We start from the raw sequence: 20,799 nt of genomic DNA, 5'->3' as shown, positions 1-20,799 counted from the left end.
GAAGTAGGCACAAGTACTAAAACTAATTCTATGTGGGTTGACCCTTAGCTTGGTAACATTAAACTACTTGTCTATGTACGGTAGGCGCGAATCCTAAAGATAGATCTATTGGGCCTGACAAACCCCATCCTGACTATGGGATGCTTTAGTACTTCGAGGTTATTTTAAACACACCTGATCTGGTGTACTTCAGAGGGTAAAACATGAACGTTAAGGCTTGTTACCGGGTGCCTACAACTTATAGAATACTTTTAAACACTTGCGAGTGTATGGATATTTATGGAAACTGAAATCTTGTGGTCTATTACTATTATGGAAATGATTGATTATGATAAACTAATGAACTCACCAACCTTTTGGTTGACACTTTAAAGCATGTTTATTCTCAGGTATTAAAGAAATCTTCCGCTGTGCATTAGCTCATTTTAAGGATATTACCTGGAGTCATTCATGACATACTTTGAAAGACGTTGCATTCGAGTCATTGAGTTCATCAAGATTAATATTAAGTCAATTATAGTTGGATGTAATATGAAATGGTATGCATGCCGTCAATTTTTGATGTAAAGAAAGTTTGTCTTTTGAAAACGAATGCAATGTTTGTAAAACGTATCATATAGAGGTCAAATACCTCGCGATGTAATCAACTATTGTGAATCATTTATAATGTATATGAACGGGTCATTTCACATATATCAGTAAAAGTAAGCAGCAGCATGCAGTAAGTTCAGCGGACACAAGTAAACTAGCAAGTTGTAGATTAGTCCTATTAGTGAATCCTACTCGGGTCGATCTTAGACTCACCAATGCAACCTAATTCCCTACAACCAATGCTCTGATATCAAATGTGATGCCCCTTACAAAGCCATCGTGTACGAATCATCAACAACAGGATCATTACAAGGTTAAGTACTACATGCTGTAATAAAAGAAGTTGCATTCATGATAAAAAGATGACATCATAACCGACGTCAATTGTTTTACACCAACAGTATGCTTCTACGAATAGCAAGCATGAATAAATGTATGTGACCCTTAGGTCGTTACAAAACATAGTTTCAAATGTATTAAAGTTTGAATGCAAGGTAAACAGTTCATGTGGTGATAACACTAGAGCAGCGGGTGTCTACGGCAAGACTAGCACGACAGCGGAAGCAAATAACCTTAAGCACCTGAGAAAAACATGCTTAAAAACGTCAACACAAAGGTTGGTGAGCTATAGTTTAAGTATAACAGTAAGTAAGGTAGGCCACGAGATTTCAGTGCTACAAAGAGCGTTTCAAAATAGTATGATAAAGTATACGTTAACCGTGGGCACTTGGTAACTAACTTAACGTTTATACCCCCTGAAAGTACACTTGGCAAGTGCGTATGTTTACGAAGTATTAAACACTCATTAAATGCTAGCGCTACTAGCCCGAGTGGGGATGTCAAACCCTATGGATCCATATCTAAGATTCGCGTTCACCGGTTCAAAAACCAATGACTAAACGTTACCGAGCTAAAGGGAATGTTTCTGCCGTTATATAACCCACACATATATAAGTTTAAGTACTCGTGCCTAGTATGTAAAACATAAAATCCGCATGTATTCTCAGTTCCCAAAATAAGTTAAAGTAAAAAGGGAATGCTTTAACTCACAATGATAATGTAGTCGTGAAGTCGAGTCGGGAAAAGTGTGCAAGTAATCGGTCCGAAAGTCCTCAACCTAAGTCAAATAGTACTAAGTCAGTAAATCGTCTAAAAAGGTTTAAAAGTATGTAAATAAGGTCTTAAAGGTCATCATCATTCATCATTTAACAAAAGGTGTAAAGTGAGCTTCGTTCGTGAAAAGAGTTTAAAATAAAGGCTGACTTCGATCAGTAACCACGGCCTCTAACCTTACTGAATTAAGGTGATACCAGTGGCCATGGCTCCATATATGAGTCCTTTAAGTGTGGTAAAATTTACAGAAGCAAACTCGTCTTCGTTTGACCGTGGCGACGGTCTAAGTGCGAGTAGGTCAGAAATTTCTGCACAACGTTAAAGGACATAGTGACGATCGGAGGGCCATAAATCCTAAACCGTAACTCGGATTGAGATGAGTCCTATATGAAAAGTTATCTAATCGAACAGAGCTATTTGAAAATCATAATCACAACAGTCCAGGTCTACTGTTCTGTTACAGAAACCAGAAAATAGTAGGTAGAAGACAGAAAGCAGAAAAATAATGGGTTCCGGTGAGTTTGGTGCTTGATGTTCATCATGGTTCTCATCCTTGAGGCCTATAGCTTCAAGTGTACAACTCATTGATGTGTTTACCTCATCTTTACCATGGTTTGACCATCATAACCCAAGTGTAAGTCTAAGACATGAAGCACAACTCAATTAAGAGTTGTATGAAGTTTGATGAACCAAAGTTACATCAAAGTCTTAGATCTAACACATACATGAACTTTAAAACTAATAATAAGTTACAAACTTGAAAGTGAACTTATGAAATCAAGATCTTAAGTTGTAGAACATAGTTCTTAGTTTGATCTTGAAGATCCAAGACTCAAAAGTATAGATCTAACATAAGTGTACAAAGTTATAATTAAAAAGTTTCATTTATATGTTCTTGAACTTTTAAAGTTAACTTTTAGTTCAAGATTAATGAGATCAAGACTAACTTGTAGTACTTGACCATTTAACTAACAAACATGAAATTAAAGTGCATGATATAAAGAGATAAACTAAATAAACAAGTAAAAGGTTCATGGTTGTTCATACTTTTAAAGATTCAACCAAAGTTTGATCTTTAAGTAAATTAAACTTTAAGTTTACTTCAAGAACTACAAGTATGATTTCAACACATGAACTTACAATCCTTTAAGAAAGTATATGTAGAACATAACTAGTAAGTTTATGTTCTTGTTGTTCTTGAAAATACAAGATAACATGAAGAATCAAACTATAAAGTTTGGTTCTTGGAAACTAGTAAGTAAAGTAACTAACAAATACATGTAACTAAATAATAATCAAGAACAAGTAGCAAACAACAAATGATGATGATGATTAAGAGTGATTAGTGTAACATCCCGCGTTTTTCCGTTAAATTTATTTTTAACACTATCTTTTTTTTAAATAATATCTTTCGTTATTTATATTCGTAGATTCCGTTGACAAACGTTCATAATATTCTCGTTATTTAATTATATCATCACTCGTTTACTTGAGCGTTTTTAAAATATTCGTTTGGTTAATTCCCGCACCCGCTTTGAAACTTGAGGGACCGAGGTTGCCAAGTGGGTAAACTAGTTGACTAGGTCAACTAGTCAACCCACCTCATCCACCCATTCACTTCCACTCACCTCCTCATCTCTTTCTCTCCTTTCTCATCTTCCATTTTTGAACTTAAACACCCAACTCACAAAAATCATCATCTAAATCCGGATCAAGAGTCAAACATCAAAACAAATTACATATTTGGAATCCTCTCTTCATCCTCTACATTTTGGTACCAATTTCATCTCGTTTGGGTAACATTTCTAAAACACTAAATTTCTCTAAATTCGTTTTATATACTTGAAATGGTGTTAGTTAGTGTCTATGGCTCGTGTATAACATGAATATATGTTTTGTTTGCTCGATTCGTTGTTTTGAGTAACTAGTTTGAACATTTAAAATGGGTTTGCTTAATCTTGCATTTTGGAAGATTAAATGTTGTTTGATTGTTAAAGTTCAAGTTTTAATTGTGTTACTAGTATCACTAGCTTCGTTTTGATGCATAGGTTGATTAAGAAAAACTTCAAACACATGATTATTGAGTTTTGTGAATTTTGGTTAGGGTTTGATAGACTTTGAAATGAACTTTTGATGCGTTGAATGCTTGTTAATGTTGTTAGTAAGTGTTTAGATTCAATGTATGCTTAATTACCTTCGAAACGGCATATCGTATGTGTAAATTGGATTCCCGAATCATAAAATACGTTTTACGAACTTGAAACTTTGAAAATAAACCTTTCTTGATCAATTGACGAGTTTTCGGTTATTGTAATTGATGTTTTTGCTTGTGAAAGGTAGTTAATTGTATTCCTTGTCAAAAGAGCTTTCCAATGATATAAGATGCGTATTCTAAGTGTTTACGGTTTGCGTTTTGTGCTAAATTGAATTTTTGATCAAGACTTGAACTTTTGAGACTGACCAGGTACCAGGCCACGCCTAATGTCGCGGCGCGACACCTCTGGCCGCGGCGCGGCAATAGCCGTGTTTGGGTTCTGACCTACTTTGTCAAATTTCGAAAAATGTTTGCTATGCTACGCACCTCCGATTCACATGTAACTTGTTCTAACATGCTTATATATGAATAAAAACCTCAGAAAAATAGTTCGGGACCCGACCCGACCCCGTTGACTTTTTCGTTGACTTTGACCAAGTTTGACTTTTAGTCAAACTTAACAAAACACTTATACAATCGTTCTAATCTTATTTTATACTTGATTCTTGCATGAAACTTGACAACGTGATTCACATGCTATATAATCGAGTCGTAATGAGCCATAGGACTAATTGAACACATTTCACCCGACCTTGTATCGTAACCGGTTAATTGACACAACTTACTTGTTTAGGTCAAGGCTAAGCAACTTTCATGCATACGTTACTTTGTGAAGTACTTTTATACTCGTGCACTCGAGGTGAGATCATAGTCCCACCTTTACAAATACTTTTATACTTTTAAATCGTGGGCTGAGAAACATATACTTTATATACATTTATACGGTTTATACTTTCATACTTTGAATACAAATGCGAATACAAGAGCAAATATACATACGAGTTAGAACGAAAATCCTCAAGTTCAATTACCATTAGTTACACCTGTAGGGTGTGAGAGAGAAATTATGTTGTGTGGCCATGCGGGTTTGACGAACCCTCATCTGACGGATGAAACGTATTTTCGGTATATAGTGTAGGTTCTAACACTATTATGCTGAGGTAAGATTCAGTTAAGTTTTGGTAATTGGGTGCTCGTGATACAGACAACATCTTTTGGGATGTATACGCTTGATATTCACTTTATACAAAATCTTATGGTTTACAAATAACATCTTTTGAGATGTATACTTTTTGATACAAACACATCTTTAGAGATGTATACGCTTGATACTAAACCTTGTGATTCAAAAACATACTTTTACAAATACATTTATGATCTCACCAACGTTTTTTGTTGACAGTTTTCTACATGTTTTCTCAGGTTCATACTTGGCTACTTGATACATGCTTCCGCACTCTTTGATTACTTGATTGGAGTCAACCATGCATGCATACGCTAGGGATAGCACTTTTGGATTCAAACTTTTGTTTACATACTTAAGCTATTTATAGCAACTGTGTTTTTAAACTAATTATGTCGCAAGTTATTTCATTTATACTTTATGACTTTTGTAAACTTAGACTTGTTGTCGAACGGTTTTGTAAACTAAACTTTGCAAGCATGCTACGTTTCAAAAGGACGCGACATAATTTTGGTCAAACGAGTCTCATATAGGGACTATGACCACGTAACGGGACCTAAGTAGTCGGCGCCGTCAATGACGATTTGGTCGGGTCACTACAGATGGTATCAGAGAATTGGTTGTAGGGAACTAGGATGTGCATTAGTGTGTCTGACAGAGTCGTTGGGACGCATTAGTGAATCTAGACTACAACCGGATAGTTAATCATCGCATCCTGACTTACATTTGCTATAGATAGCACTTACTTGACTACTTGTGCATATATACTTGAATCTTTCTTAGGTGAACTCCATAATGGTACCAAACTTTCGTCATACGAATCCGTATTCTGCCACTTTCTGGTAACACACGTAAATTCAAGATTCATACGCGTAAGGATGACGACGACTTCATTAGTCACACTTGTTCGGGAACCCTGTCTCCCAGATTGTTATTTGCCACCATTTCAACTTACTATCGGTGTCACACCGGTGTTCCTTACTATCTACCACTTCTTGTTACTACCATCACTACTCTAGGTGAGTATCGTCATCGCTAATTATCACTACGGTTGCGTACTTTTTGTTATCATGATTCGTTACTCTTTTCGTGCCTAAGGGCATTATCGCTTGACTTGAACCGCAATGACGTGAACAATCATTTATACACTTCCCTCGGGGAACGCTTCTTTAGAGTTGCAGAAATTCTTTCGATTTAATACGAGTCACGTTTGAGACGTCGTTACACTTTGTTCATTCTAGATCTTCACAGTTACACGAACTTGATGTTATGGAGTGATGTGGGAATGGAGGTATGAGTTAGCATAATATAACGACACTCGATCAACGTGGTTATATTACGGTAAGCCATACCAAAGTTCTAATGATTCGTGATGGTGATTGGACTCGATCAACCTAATCACCACCATGTGCCATGTACATGACTTTATTTTTCTTGTTTGAACATCCGAAAACTCCGAAAATACTGATAACAACCATACCCGGGACACATCTTCGATTATTGTCGAACCATATTGATGCTTCCGAATGAATGACAAATTCTTTCGACTTCAACCATATGTTACACGTATGTACTATCTCGTTTTCTTATAGTTTTTGTAGACGAACTACAAAATGCTTGGTATGCTCACATCGAGGCGAAAACTTCTCTCGCCTTACACTCGTACTTCCGTTTAAGGAAATATTTTATCTAAATTCTCAATGGAGAGAGAGACTCTTCACACTATACTAGTATTCGCCTCGAGGGTGAATAGTCCTATCGAACATTTTCGGAAACCGATAAATCTTCCGCGGCGCGAAATTCTTGAGAAACAGAAACTTGTTCCAACAAACGTTTTCACGTCCTAACAAACTCTTTCAAATATACCTTAAAGAGATGTACCTCGTTTCAGATCGAGATCCTCGTTTCACTTCTAGATTTTGGAGTGCCTCACAAAAAGTCTCGGGACCACGTTTAGACATGAGTACCGCACATCAACCATAAACCGACGAACAAAGCAAATGTACGATTCAAACCTTGGAAACCGTAATACGAGCTTGTATTACTAACTTCAAATTTACTTGAGAAAAGTATTTTCCTTTAGCTTAATCCTCGTACTACAATGATTTTCATTCGAGTTTTAACATCACATTGAAACCACATGTGACCGGAAACGTCATCCTCCTTTTTGTCGAAACCAAGTAAACGATGATCAATTCACCGGGGCCGAGCTTATTCATGAGCAATCGAGAGGATTTATTCATATTCAAGCAAGACCCAACGCGACTCGTAATCACCAGGAACTATGCCGATGTTACACGTAAACCTTTCGAATTCCATGGGAAACCGCGTAACGTTAAAATCGCACCTTGAAAAGGTGTAGTCCATTCGGAAACGTAGAAAGCTAAATCCGTGATATTTTTAGTCCTTTTGAAATCTTGGGGCGTGTTGTGCCCGTTGCTTACCACTTCAAACTTCCGACTCAAACAAATACCGTTCATCCTACATTCTGTGTATCAAACTTAAAGGCGTGTCTTGCGAAACAAGAACTTGTTATCCTCTTCGACGAACTAACTATCAACGATAAACTTCACTTCCTAGGAGGACCGGTTGAAACTGTAAATCGTGAAACCAAACTTTAAACCAATGTAAAAAAAAAAAAATCCCGACTGTCAAAGTTCGTTGAAATGCCCAAGGAAGTACCTTCACATATCCGTAGAATTTGCAACGCAAGGTTTCGAAGAAGAAACAACAACTACTACTTCCAACTAAATTTCGGGACGAAATTTCTTTTAAGGTGTAGGTAATGTAACATCCCGCGTTTTTCCGTTAAATTTATTTTTAACACTATCTTTTTTTTTTAAATAATATCTTTCGTTATTTATATTCATAGATTCCGTTGACAAACGTTCATAATATTCTCGTTATTTAATTATAACATCACTCGTTTACTTGAGCGTTTTTAAAATATTCGTTTGGTTAATTCCCGCACCCGCTTTGAAACTTGAGGGACCGAGGTTGCCAAGTGGGTAAACTAGTTGACTAGGTCAACTAGTCAACCCACCTCATCCACCCATTCACTTCCACTCACCTCCTCATCTCTTTCTCTCCTTTCTCATCTTCCATTTTTGAACTTAAACATCCAACTCACAAAAATCATCATCTAAATCCGGATCAAGAGGCAAACATCAAAACAAATTACATATTTGGAATCCTCTCTTCATCCTCTACATTTTGGTACCAATTTCATCTCGTTTGGGTAACATTTCTAAAACACTAAATTTCTCTAAATTCGTTTTATATACTTGAAATGGTGTTAGTTAGTGTCTATGGCTCGTGTATAACATGAATATATGTTTTGTTTGCTCGATTCGTTGTTTTGAGTAACTAGTTTGAACATTTGAAATGGGTTTGCTTAATCTTGCATTTTGGAAGATTAAATGTTGTTTGATTGTTAAAGTTCATGTTTTAATTGTGTTACTAGTATCACTAGCTTCGTTTTGATGCATAGGTTGATTAAGAAAAACTTCAAACACATGATTATTGATTTTTGTGAATTTTGGTTAGGGTTTGATAGACTTTGAAATGAACTTTTGATGCGTTGAATGCTTGTTAATGTTGTTAGTAAGTGTTTAGATGCAATGTATGCTTAATTACCTTTGAAACGGCATATCGTATGTGTAAATTGGATTCCCGAATCATAAAATACGTTTTACGAACTTGAAACTTTGAAAATAAACCTTTCTTGATCAATTGACGAGTTTTCGGTTATTGTAATTGATGTTTTTGCTTGTGAAAGGTAGTTAATTGTATTCCTTGTCAAAAGAGCTTTCCAATGATATAAGATGCGTATTCTAAGTGTTTACGGTTTGCGTTTTGTGCTAAATTGAATTTTTGATCAAGACTTGAACTTTTGAGACTGACCAGGTACCAGGCCACGCCTAATGTCGCGGCGCGGCAATAGCCGTGTTTGGGTTCTGACCTACTTTGTCAAATTTCGAAAAATGTTTGCTATGCTACGCACCTCCGATTCACATGTAACTTGTTCTAACATGCTTATATATGAATAAAAACCTCAGAAAAATAGTTCGGGACCCGACCCGATCCCGTTGACTTTTTCGTTGACTTTGACCAAGTTTGACTTTTAGTCAAACTTAACAAAACACTTATACAATCGTTCTAATCTTATTTTATAATTGATTCTTGCATGAAACTTGACAACGTGATTCACATGCTATATAATCGAGTCGTAATGAGCCATAGGACTAATTGAACACATTTCACCCGACCTTGTATCGTAACCGGTTAATTGACACAACTTACTTGTTTAGGTCAAGGCTAAGCAACTTTCATGCATACGTTACTTTGTGAAGTACTTTTATACTCGTGCACTCGAGGTGAGATCATAGTCCCACCTTTGCAAATACTTTTATACTTTTAAATCGTGGGCTGAGAAACATATACTTTATATACATTTATACGGTTTATACTTTCATACTTTGAATACAAATGCGAATACAAGAGCAAAGATACATACGAGTTAGAACGAAAATCCTCAAGTTCAATTACCATTAGTTACACTTGTAGGGTGTGAGCGAGAAATTATGTTGTGTGGTCATGCGGGTTTGACGAACCCTCATCTGACGGATGAAACGTATTTTCGGTATATAGTGTAGGTTCTAACACTATTATGCAGAGGTAAGATTCAGTTAAGTTTTGGTAATTGGGTGCTCGTGATACAGACAACATCTTTTGGGATGTATACGCTTGATATTCACTTTATACAAAATCTTATGGTTTACAAATAACATCTTTTGAGATGTATACTTTTTGATACAAACACATCTTTAGAGATGTATACGCTTGATACTAAACCTTGTGATTCAAAAACATACTTTTACAAATACATTTATGATCTCACCAACGTTTTTCGTTGACAGTTTTCTACATGTTTTCTCAGGTTCATACTTGGCTACTTGATACATGCTTCCGCACTCTTTGATTACTTGATTGGAGTCAACCATGCATGCATACGCTAGGGATAGCACTTTTGGATTCAAACTTTTGTTTACATACTTACGCTATTTATAGCAACTGTGTTTTTAAACTAATTATGTCGCAAGTTATTTCATTTATACTTTATGACTTTTGTAAACTTAGACTTGTTGTCGAACGGTTTTGTAAACTAAACTTTGCAAGCATGCTACGTTTCAAAAGGACGCGACATAATTTTGGTCAAACGAGTCTCATATAGGGACTACGACCACCTAACGGGACCTAAGTAGTCGGCGCCGTCAATGACGATTTGGTCGGGTCGCTACAATTAGTATTCGGTTTTTACAAGAAATGAAGAAGAGAAAAAGAGTCCAAGTTACTTACAACAACTAGAGAGAAAAGAGAGAATGTTTGAGAGAAATTACAAGTATTTTGTATGTGTGTTTTTGAGAGAGTAAACAAGGAATGAAGTAATGCAAAAATGAAAACAAAAACACTCCTTGTAGCTATCCCAACCGACGGTCAGCAGCTCAAAGAGGGGAAAGGGAAGTGTTTACAAGGTAATTGCAAGTAAAGCCTTCAAAAGTTGGATAAAAGATGGGTTTACATGGGGATTAAGAGCTAACAAGATTCCAATTGCTTTAACTAACTAGTTACATGTTCTAAATAATACTTACAAGGAAGAGTGGGCTATTTAGTCCACTTAAAAGGTAGGGTGGGCTTATAAGCCCAATATCAAGAGTCCATTACACTAATAAAGCCCACGTTCAATTAATTAACAAGTAAATCCAATTAAAGCCCAAGTAACTAACTAATCACCATAGTTAATTAAAATGATTAATAAAATCAATCATGAATGTAAATAATACTCTAAAAATATTATTCGTGAAAGTTTCGTGTGTCACAAAGATGTTTCGGGCAATTAAAGTCAAGTTCGGGCAATCATGGCGACATGTAAATGATATAACATACATTCGTTTAATCATACGTATTAATAATAATAATTATTAATAAATAAACGTTGGAAAATCCAGGGTCGTTACAAAATCGACCAACACCTTTCCAAGGTGCAACTTTAAGCATGACCATCTCTCCAATTTTAAAATTCTATATCTTTTCTTTTAATGTCAGCGTAGCTCTTTTGTCGACTTTGGGCGGTTTTCAACCGTTGTTGAATTTGGATGATCTTCTCGGTAGTTTCTTGTATTATCTCCGGACCCGCTCTATCCCCCACTTCACTCCAACAAATCAGAGACATGCACTTTCTACCATAGAGTGCTTCAAACGGCGCCATCTCAATGCTTGAATGGTAGCTATTGTTGTAGGAAAATTCTGCTAACGGAAGGTGTCGATCCCAACTGTTTCTGAAAAACACATGCTCGTAGCATTTCTTCAAGTGTTTGTATCGTCCTTTCGCTTTTCCCATCAATTTGTGTATGATAAGCAGTACTAATGTCTAGACGAGTTCCTAATGCTTGCTGTAATGTCTGTCAGAATCTTGAAATAAATCTGCCATCCCTATCAGAGATAATAGAGATTGGTATTACATGTCTGGAGACGACTTCCTTCAAATACAATCGTGCTAACTTCTCCATCTTGTCATCTTCTCTTATTGGCAGGAAGTGGGCTGATTTGGTGAGACGATCAACTATTACCCAAATAGTATCAAAACCACTTGCAGTCCTTGACAATTTAGTGATGAAATCCATGGTAATGTTTTCCCATTTCCATTCCGGGAATTCGGGTTGTTGAAGTAGACCTGATGGTTTCTGATGCTCCACTTTAACCTTAGAACATGTCAAACATTCTCCTACGTATTTAGCAACATCGGCTTTCATACCCGACCACCAAAAATGTTTCTTGAGATCCTTGTACATCTTTCCCGTTACAGGATGTATTGAGTATCTGGTTTTATGAGCTTCTCTAAGTACCATTTCTCTCATATCTCCAAGTTTTGGTACCCAAATTCTTTCAGCCCTATACTGGGTTCCGTCTTCCCGAATATTAAGATGTTTCTCCGATCCTTTGGGTATTTCATCCTTTAAATTTCCCTCTTTTAAAACTCCTTGTTGCGCCTCCTTTATTTGAGTAGTAAGGTTATTGTGAATCATTATATTCATAGCTTTTACTCGAATCGGTTCTCTGTCCTTTCTGCTCAAAGCGTCGGCTACCACATTCGCCTTCCTCGGGTGGTAACGAATCTCAAAGTCGTAATCATTCAACAATTCAATCCACCTGCGCTACCTCATATTCAGTTGTCTCTGATTAAATATGTGTTGAAGACTTTTGTGGTCGGTATATATAATACTTTTGACCCCATATAAGTAGTGCCTCCAAGTCTTTAATGCAAAAACAACCGCGCCTAATTCCAAACCATGCGTCATATAATTCTGCTCGTGAATCTTCAATTGTCTAGACGCATAAGCAATTACCTTCGTTCGTTGCATTAATACACAACCGAGACCTTGCTTTGAAGCGTCACAATATATCACAAAATCATCATTCCCTTCAGGTAATGACAATATAGGTGCCGTAGTTAACTTTTTCTTTAACAATTGAAACGCTTTCTCTTGTTCATCCTTCCATTCAAATTTCCTCCCTTTATGCGTTAATGCAGTCAAGGGTTTTGCTATTCTAGAAAAATCTTGGATGAACCTTCTGTAGTAACCAGCTAGTCCTAAAAATTGGCGTATATGCTTCGGAGTTTTTGGGATTTCCCATTTTTCAACGGTTTCAATCTTTGCTGGATCCACCTGAATACCTTCTTTGTTCACTATGTGACCGAGGAATTGAACTTCTTTCAACCAAAATGCACACTTTGAAAACTTAGTGTACAGTTTTTCTTTTCTCAGCAACTCTAGCACTTTTCTTAAATGTTCTTCGTGCTCTTGATCATTCTTCGAGTAAATAAGTATGTCATCGACTGATGTTAAAGCGAAGGGGTACAAAATAGCTATATTTTTACTACGAAATACTATTAAATACGATACAATTTTACACAAGTTTTATTATTTATTTATAGATGGGATATATCTAAACCTTGCTACAACACTTATAGGCAGTGTACCTAATCGTAGAGTAGTGTAGTTTTTAGTAAGTCTGGTTCGTTCCACAGGGAGCTAGCTGAGTTTAACGCTATATTTTTTAACAACTATATTTATATAAAATATATATAATTATATATTTTAATATTATTATAAAAGGGGGTTTTTACCGTTTAATGATCGGTTTGTCGATTTTAATTAGAGCATAAAGATAAATGACAATAGTATAAATGACAGAATTTAAATTGCGATAAAGTAAATTGCAGTAATTAAAATGACAGTAAATAAAGGTACGATGAAATATGAAATAAAAGTATTATGCTTATTTAAACTTCCGTAATCATGATGTTTGACGTTTTGATTAATTGTTACCCGGGTTAATTGTCCTTTGTCCTGGTTTATTTGATACCTATATGGTTTTTGTCCATAATAGTCCATCGGTCATAATTATAAAATGCTCGTCAAATTAACCTTATTCCCGAAGTCAAATATTCCAACTAATTAGGGATTCGAACTGTAACAAGGTTTTAATACTTTGTTAATAATTACACCAGGTTATCGACTGCGTGTAATCCAAGGTTTTAATACTTTGTTAACAATTACACCAATTATCATTGTATGTAATCCACCCCTGTTTTAATGAGATATGAATATTAATTTACCCACTTGATCAGAATGAATAATCAATTACCTAACCCGAATAATTAATTAAATGATCGTAAAAGATGTCGTATAAACGTCACTAAATAGAACATACATAATCATTTTAATAATTATTAGATTAACTAATTTGAAGATAGGTTCGACAGATTCTAATGAGTTGTCATTCGATTAGACAATACCCCCTATCTATTAATAGTCAATAGTCCAATGTCCACAAGTGTCGGTCTTTTGTCCAAACCTCAATTATGGTACAAAATTCAATAACCCAATCTTAATTTTTAGTCCAACATCACGATTACTTCGGCTTAAATAAGCATAATAATAACTTAGTTACAAGACATTAATTTAAAAAGGAAGAACATAGCTTACAGTGATTATTTATCGCGTAGCGTTACACGGGCAGAGTTCCGACTTAAAATCCGTAAAACATTTCTTATAATAACCCCACTAAACCATAATTTATTATTAATCTTAAATTAAAATTATAATTATAATAAATATATTACATATAGAGAAGAGAGATTGATAAAGGTGTAAGTAATTCGTCCGAAAAACTGACTTTTTATAGAACTTGGCCTGCTACAGTAACTCATGCGAGTGCATGAGTTTTCAGTGTATTTCCCATGCACTCGCATGGGCTCATGCACTCGAATGGGTTTTATGCCTATTTCCCATGCGATCGCATGGCCGTCAGATCCAGCTCACATATTTTTTGTTTTCTTGCTTGTCGACATATTATTATATATATATATAATTTATATTAATTATATATATATTATATTATATTCTTGTGCATAGTTGACTTGTAGTTTTAGCTCCGTTCCGTCGCGCGTTGAAAGTTGGTTTATGTCCCGGTTCCGGATTTTCGAACGTCCTTGCGTACTATTTAATATCTTGTACTTTGCGTTTTGCGGCTTGTACTCTTATCATTTTCGACGTTTCTCATCAATAAATTGAACCACTTGAATTATATCTTGTACATTTGAGCTTTTTGATCATTTGCGTCTTCAAATCATCGTTTTCTTCTTTTGTCTTCGCACTTATTTATTTAAACGAATATTATATAAAAATAGAACGATTATAACTAAAAGCTTTACATATTGGAAGGATATTGTGTCTAAATATATGTTCATTTGGAGCACTATCAAATATCCTCACACTTGAGCGTTGCTTGTCCTCAAGCAATACAGAACTTGAAATTAAATCACACTCCACTCGAATCACTTTTTTTTATTCTCACACTTTATACATCAGTGATTTTGATACGGCGGTATGAACAATGATAGTAACGATGTGGTTTACAGTCCCACATGACTATGAAAATTTAGATCCTTTAAGGAAATTGGATCTTTATGAAAACATTTGATCTTTTGAAAATTCATTCTAGCTTTTACCCTAGATAAGTTTTCTGGAATAACCCTTCACCGGTGTTGCAAAATGTTTTTGTGGGTTGCGTGGGTTTCATATTTTCAAATTTTAGCTCAAAACTTACGGTTTTGTGTCACCCACTTGCTAACCTTGCATTAGGAAAGTACACGTCCAGTATACTTGCTCCGTATATTACCTTTCGGTAAACTACCGTCCGGTTGTAAAGGAAAGCGTTGAACAAGCAACTGTTAAGGCAATATCTAATGACATGCAGATGTTGATGGTCTAAAATGTGTCGGATGCAATTACTATCCTTTGTAGGAGCAATAGTAAAGATCACCCTATAATTTTTCGGTCTGGCACAAGGTCTTATCTTTGACCATGCTATGCAACCACCGTTCTTACGGTTGACACCCGATTTGGTTCAGGTGACCTAATGAATTCCAGGTGAATTCCTAGGATTTTACGTTCAATGGTAATGAACGCATTGAAAATAGGTTTTCAGAAAACAAATCGGTTTTAATTTGATCAAAATATTTTCTCGTTCAAGCTCGAGTTTAGATATCATCGAATTCCATGAGTTTGTAGTTCTCAATCTTTAAAGTCAATATCAAGGATTGAGTAATATCAGTCTTAAAAGTTGATTTTTAATCTTTAAGGAGATTATCCTTTCTGGGGGTCTGATTCATTAGTCTTATCAAGCTAATTTGCACGGCGCCCTCCCCATTTTACGAGACAGATCCTCTCATGGTTAGGATAAGTCTGACCACTTGGCGACCCTGTTTGATGCTGAGGTCCGTGGATTTCCTGCTGATTTTAGAGATGACTTTTCTAGATTTTTTGTCAACCTACAGCTGGTCTGGACGACAACTTCCTAACCTAAATCAAGAAGCGCGTGTCTTTTTCGGAAGACTTTACTTCCTTTTAATGATGGAATTGATTCATCGTGTAGATCCATCTATTCTTTCAAATATATTACAGTAAATTGGGTAAAACTGATTAGTTTAGTCCAAAACAAAAGTACCTGCAATAATCTTGTACAAAAATATGTGATATATGTTTTAAGAACTTGGTAAATTCTTCTCACACTTAGCTTTTGTTTATTTTTTTCTTTGCCTTTTTATTCTCCTCTATTCCATTTTAAATGAATTCTAACATTTTGGGTTGTTTCTCCATTTATGTTCTCTCCGAGGTAACAATAATTTTGGCATTAACACCTAGTTTTATCGTTCATAAATATGTATAAACATGATTTTGAATTCATTTAGTTGAAATTTTTTCAAATTTTCACAAAATTTGGCAATTAAACTAAGTGTAAACCCGAGAGAATTTATAACCCTTCCCCACACTTGAGATCATGCAATGCCCTCATTTGCATGAAATCAGACTATAATTATAAATTCATGAGGGTAATTAGTGTAGAAAAGTGATTAAAAATACCGAGTTTGCAAACATATTATTTTATATCACATTTGATATTTTGCGTCTTGTCGTCAAAATTAGTAGCTTTTGCTGAACTTAAGGTCAGTCTTTGAAAGTGCGCTGTTTTACCCTGTTTTGTATATAAGATAAACTACAAACATATATATATATATATATATATATATATATATATATATATATATATATATATATATATATATATATATATATATATATATATATATATATATATATATATATATATATATATTTTTTATATAAAACCTTTATTTATTAAAACAATTTAAATGAATAATTTTTAAAATTTTGTTTCCTTTTACTTTAGGTAGTTTCGGTATGTTTACCTAGTCCGTCCCTCGACAAAATTTAAAATTTGTCATTTTTAAAGCGATTGTTTTAAAAGCAAAGATTTTTGGGGTTTTTTTTTTAATTTTTTTGGTATACTTTTGATCAATAATATTAAAAATAATGATAACAAAATTTGTCGCCCCGCCCTCGGGTAAAGCAATTTTGGTTCCATGACCTAGTCTTTAACTTACGATGAATTTTAGAAATCATTTTTTTAAACTTAATGAAATAAAGTAATTTTTGTTTGTTTAAAATCACACAATAATTAAATTTAAAAATGCATATTAATTTCATACAAAACCTACAAAACAAAATAAAATTCAGAATGGGGGAAGAAAACTAGTTCTTTAGTGTCTGCTAGTGGAAAAGACCAATCGGATTTCATTCTCAGAACTACACGAGAACAGAACAACTAACCCTAGATAGCATTATTTCTTAGAACATTTGAATCTCCCCACACTTAGGTATCTGTGGTGTCGAAATTGTGATTAACTTCATTGTCAATTTCTCTTGGACCATAATCAACTTGCATTTCTGTAACTTTTGCTTTTAGCCATTGGTCGGATTCCTGTGTAATTTCCACAAATTCAACTAGTTTTGCCTTTTCTTTAGGCGATAGATTGGATACTAACCGGTTACATAACTTAAAGTTCCCCTTGGTTCTAGCATCGCGAATCCGTTTAATAAGTTTCTTCATTGAACTATTAATAACGGGGTCATTTAATTTCGTATCAACAACGGGGTTCTTTGTTATCAGGTTATCATTAGGTGTTACTTCATTTTCCCCACACTTAGGCATTTTATTATTGTTAAGCACTACCGTTGGAGTTGGTAAAATAACATGGTTCTTACCAATCGTTTTTGTTTGTTCAACGGTTTTGGTTGGTGGAGATTTACTCTTTCGAATCACAAAGGTGATCGATTTGTCACCAGCACTAAGTGTCATTCTACCCTCTCTTACATCAAATAACGCCCCGGTGGACGCTAAGAATGGTCGACCTAAAATTAGAGGAATGTTTGAGTCCTCTTCTATGTCAATGACAATAAATTCGACTAGAAAGGTTAAATTTCCTACTTGAATGGGTAGATTATCAGCAATTCTAACTGGGTGCCTAATGGTTTGATCAAAGAGTCGAACACTCATCTCTGTTGGACTTAATTCACCTACTCCTAATCTCTTATATAATGAAAGAGGCATAACACTCACACTTGCACCTAAATCTGCTAGTGCATCATACATGACACAATCACTAAGTAGATAAGGAACAATAAATTCACCCGAATCACCCAACCTTGGTGGAGGTTTTGGTGGAACTGTCTTCACCGGGTTTATCTTTACGGTTTTTGTTTCTTGTACTTTCTTATTCTTCTTCTTCTTTCTAGAGGTATCACAAATTTTATTACCTATTAATTGCTCATACTTAACTCCTTTTCTTGGAAACGGGATGGTTGGTCTTTATGGTGTCACCACTGGCTTTACATACTTGGGTGGTGGTGGTGGTGTTGTAACTTCTTCATTGTTACTCACATCTAAAACCTTCCCATCTTCTGGAGCTGGTTTTTTAGAATTTGTTGACACCATATTAACATTCTCATTCCGAGGAGTTACTTCAGTATTACTTGGTAGCTTTCCTTGTTCCCTCTCACTCATCATGTTAGCAAGAGTACCTACGTGTTTTTCTAGATTCAAAATGGAAGCTTGTTGAGTTCTTAATGACTGATCAAACCTCTCATTTGTTTGGGTTTGAGATGTAATAAATTGTGTTTGAGATTCCATTAGCTTTGCCATCAATTCTTCTAGATTTGACTTTTTCTCTTCGGTTTGTTGTGGTGGTTTATATAAGCTAGGTCTTTGTTGATTGAAAGTGTTGTTTTGAGTTGGTTGGTTATTCAGACCTTGTTGGTTGTACGAGTTATTGTTAGGTCCATTTGGATTGTAAAGAATGTTTTGATTTCGATTGAAGTTTGGCCTTAGCGATTGATAATTATTTTGATAATTATTTCCCGACCTTTGGTTCATAGAGGAAACATTCTCACGTTGTTCCATGGTTTGTTCAATGTGACAATCTTTCATTAAGTGTGGTCCACCGCATTGCTCATAACTAATTTGTATTACGTGAATATCTTTAGTCATCTTTTCCATTCGTCTCTCGAAAGCATCTATTTTTGCGGAAACGGAATCAAAGTCATGGCTAGAATCGGCTCTAGCCACTTTAGATGAACGAAAAATATCTTTTTCCTGGTGCCACTCATGTGAGTGGGATGATGTGTTATCAATAATTTTGTAAGCTTCAGTTGCGGTTTTCTTCATAATGGAACCACCAGCTGTTATGTCGATGTCTTTTCGTGTAGCAACGTTGAATCCTTGGTAGAATATTTGTACTATTTGATAAGTGTCTAAACCGTGCTGAGGACATCCACTCAACAACTTTCCAAATCTTGTTCACGCCTCATATAGAGTTTCATTTGGCTTTTGCGTGAATGTAACAATTTCTCCTTGAAGTCTCACAGCTTTAGATGCCGGAAAGAATTGTTTAAGAAAATTTTCAACTAAAACATCCCATGTATCAATCGCCCCTTCAGGTAACGATTCTAACCAATCTTTGGCTTCTCCCTTTAAAGTCCGGGGAAACAACATGAGATAGATCTGTTCATCCTCAACTTCTCTGATTTTGAATAGAGTACATATCCTATTAAAGGTTTGAAGATGTTCGTTTGGATCTTCTTTTGGCGTACCACTATATTGCCATTGATTAGTTACCATGTGTAGGATTTGTCCTTTGATTTCATTATCTGGCGCATTAATGTCTGGCTTAATAATGGTGTGACCTTGGCCAGTGCGTGTGGCTCTCATTCGGTCTTCTATACTTAGAGGTTCTGTTACTTCCATAATTGAATTTGTTGAATCTGAATCACTCGAGGATTCTGATTTAATGGTTTCTTCCTCGACAATCTCTGGATGAGTAATTTGTAGTTCCAGAGGAATGATTAGTGGTTCAGGATCTCTGAATTGTCCTTGAATATCCTCCAGATTCTCAATTGTGAGGTCGGGTTCAAAAAATGGATTATCGGAAATTTGAATTGGGGTACTTGGTCAACTTGATGACGATTCTAAAGAAAAATCAACGGCGACAATATTGGCTAGATGTCTTGATCGAGTTACAGGTGGTGAACGTATGAAAGGTGGTGAACGTTTTGCTTGGTGCATTCACTGAATATCCTATTAGTTATAAAAAAAAAAATTATATAAGTTATCAAATTAATAGACTTTTCTAATTTTTCCCACGTCTCGAATAGCCAATAGATGCAGCAGGTAGCCAGAACCCTTTAAATCGGAAGCCCACAACTCGCCACTAACAAATCCAACTATTACTACGAACCAGAAAATTTTGGATGTCTATCAATTTAATCACTTAAAATAATTTTTCGTCGAAGTTTAAAGAAGATAAAAAAATTCTATGTCCTAAAAACTAGAGCGTCGAGAAATAAGAAAGAAAAAGAATGCGTCGAAAAACGTCGAAAAATAAAAAGTCGAAAAATAATAAAAAGAAAGTAGAGCGTCGAGACTTAAAAGTCTAAAAAATAAATATTAAAACTTGCGTCTAAAGGTATTAAAACTTAAAAGGAATTCTATATCCAAAACGGTAATAACTTAAATAGGCACTAAAATCTATTAAATATTTAAGCGATAAGCGACGTCGTACAATTCTAAAGCACCTAAATCTTAGTCTAAAGAAAAAGTACTTAAGGGATTTTACGGCAAAGTCTTAAAATTCTAGAAATAAAAATAACTGCGGCAAAATACTAGTCTTAAAGTTAATTACGAACGATAAATATAAAATTTAAACTATTAAACGATTAAAAATATACAAAAAATATAAAAATAGGCTTAAAGTTATAAAAAAGCAATTTTACAAAAATATTATTTTTATATTATTATTTTATAAAAGTATTAATTTATATATATTAATAAAACT

Source organism: Rutidosis leptorrhynchoides, chromosome 9 (genome assembly GCF_046630445.1).
Source record: "Rutidosis leptorrhynchoides isolate AG116_Rl617_1_P2 chromosome 9, CSIRO_AGI_Rlap_v1, whole genome shotgun sequence".
Lineage (NCBI taxonomy): Eukaryota > Viridiplantae > Streptophyta > Magnoliopsida > Asterales > Asteraceae > Rutidosis > Rutidosis leptorrhynchoides.
Note: the sequence above shows the minus strand (reverse complement) of the source record.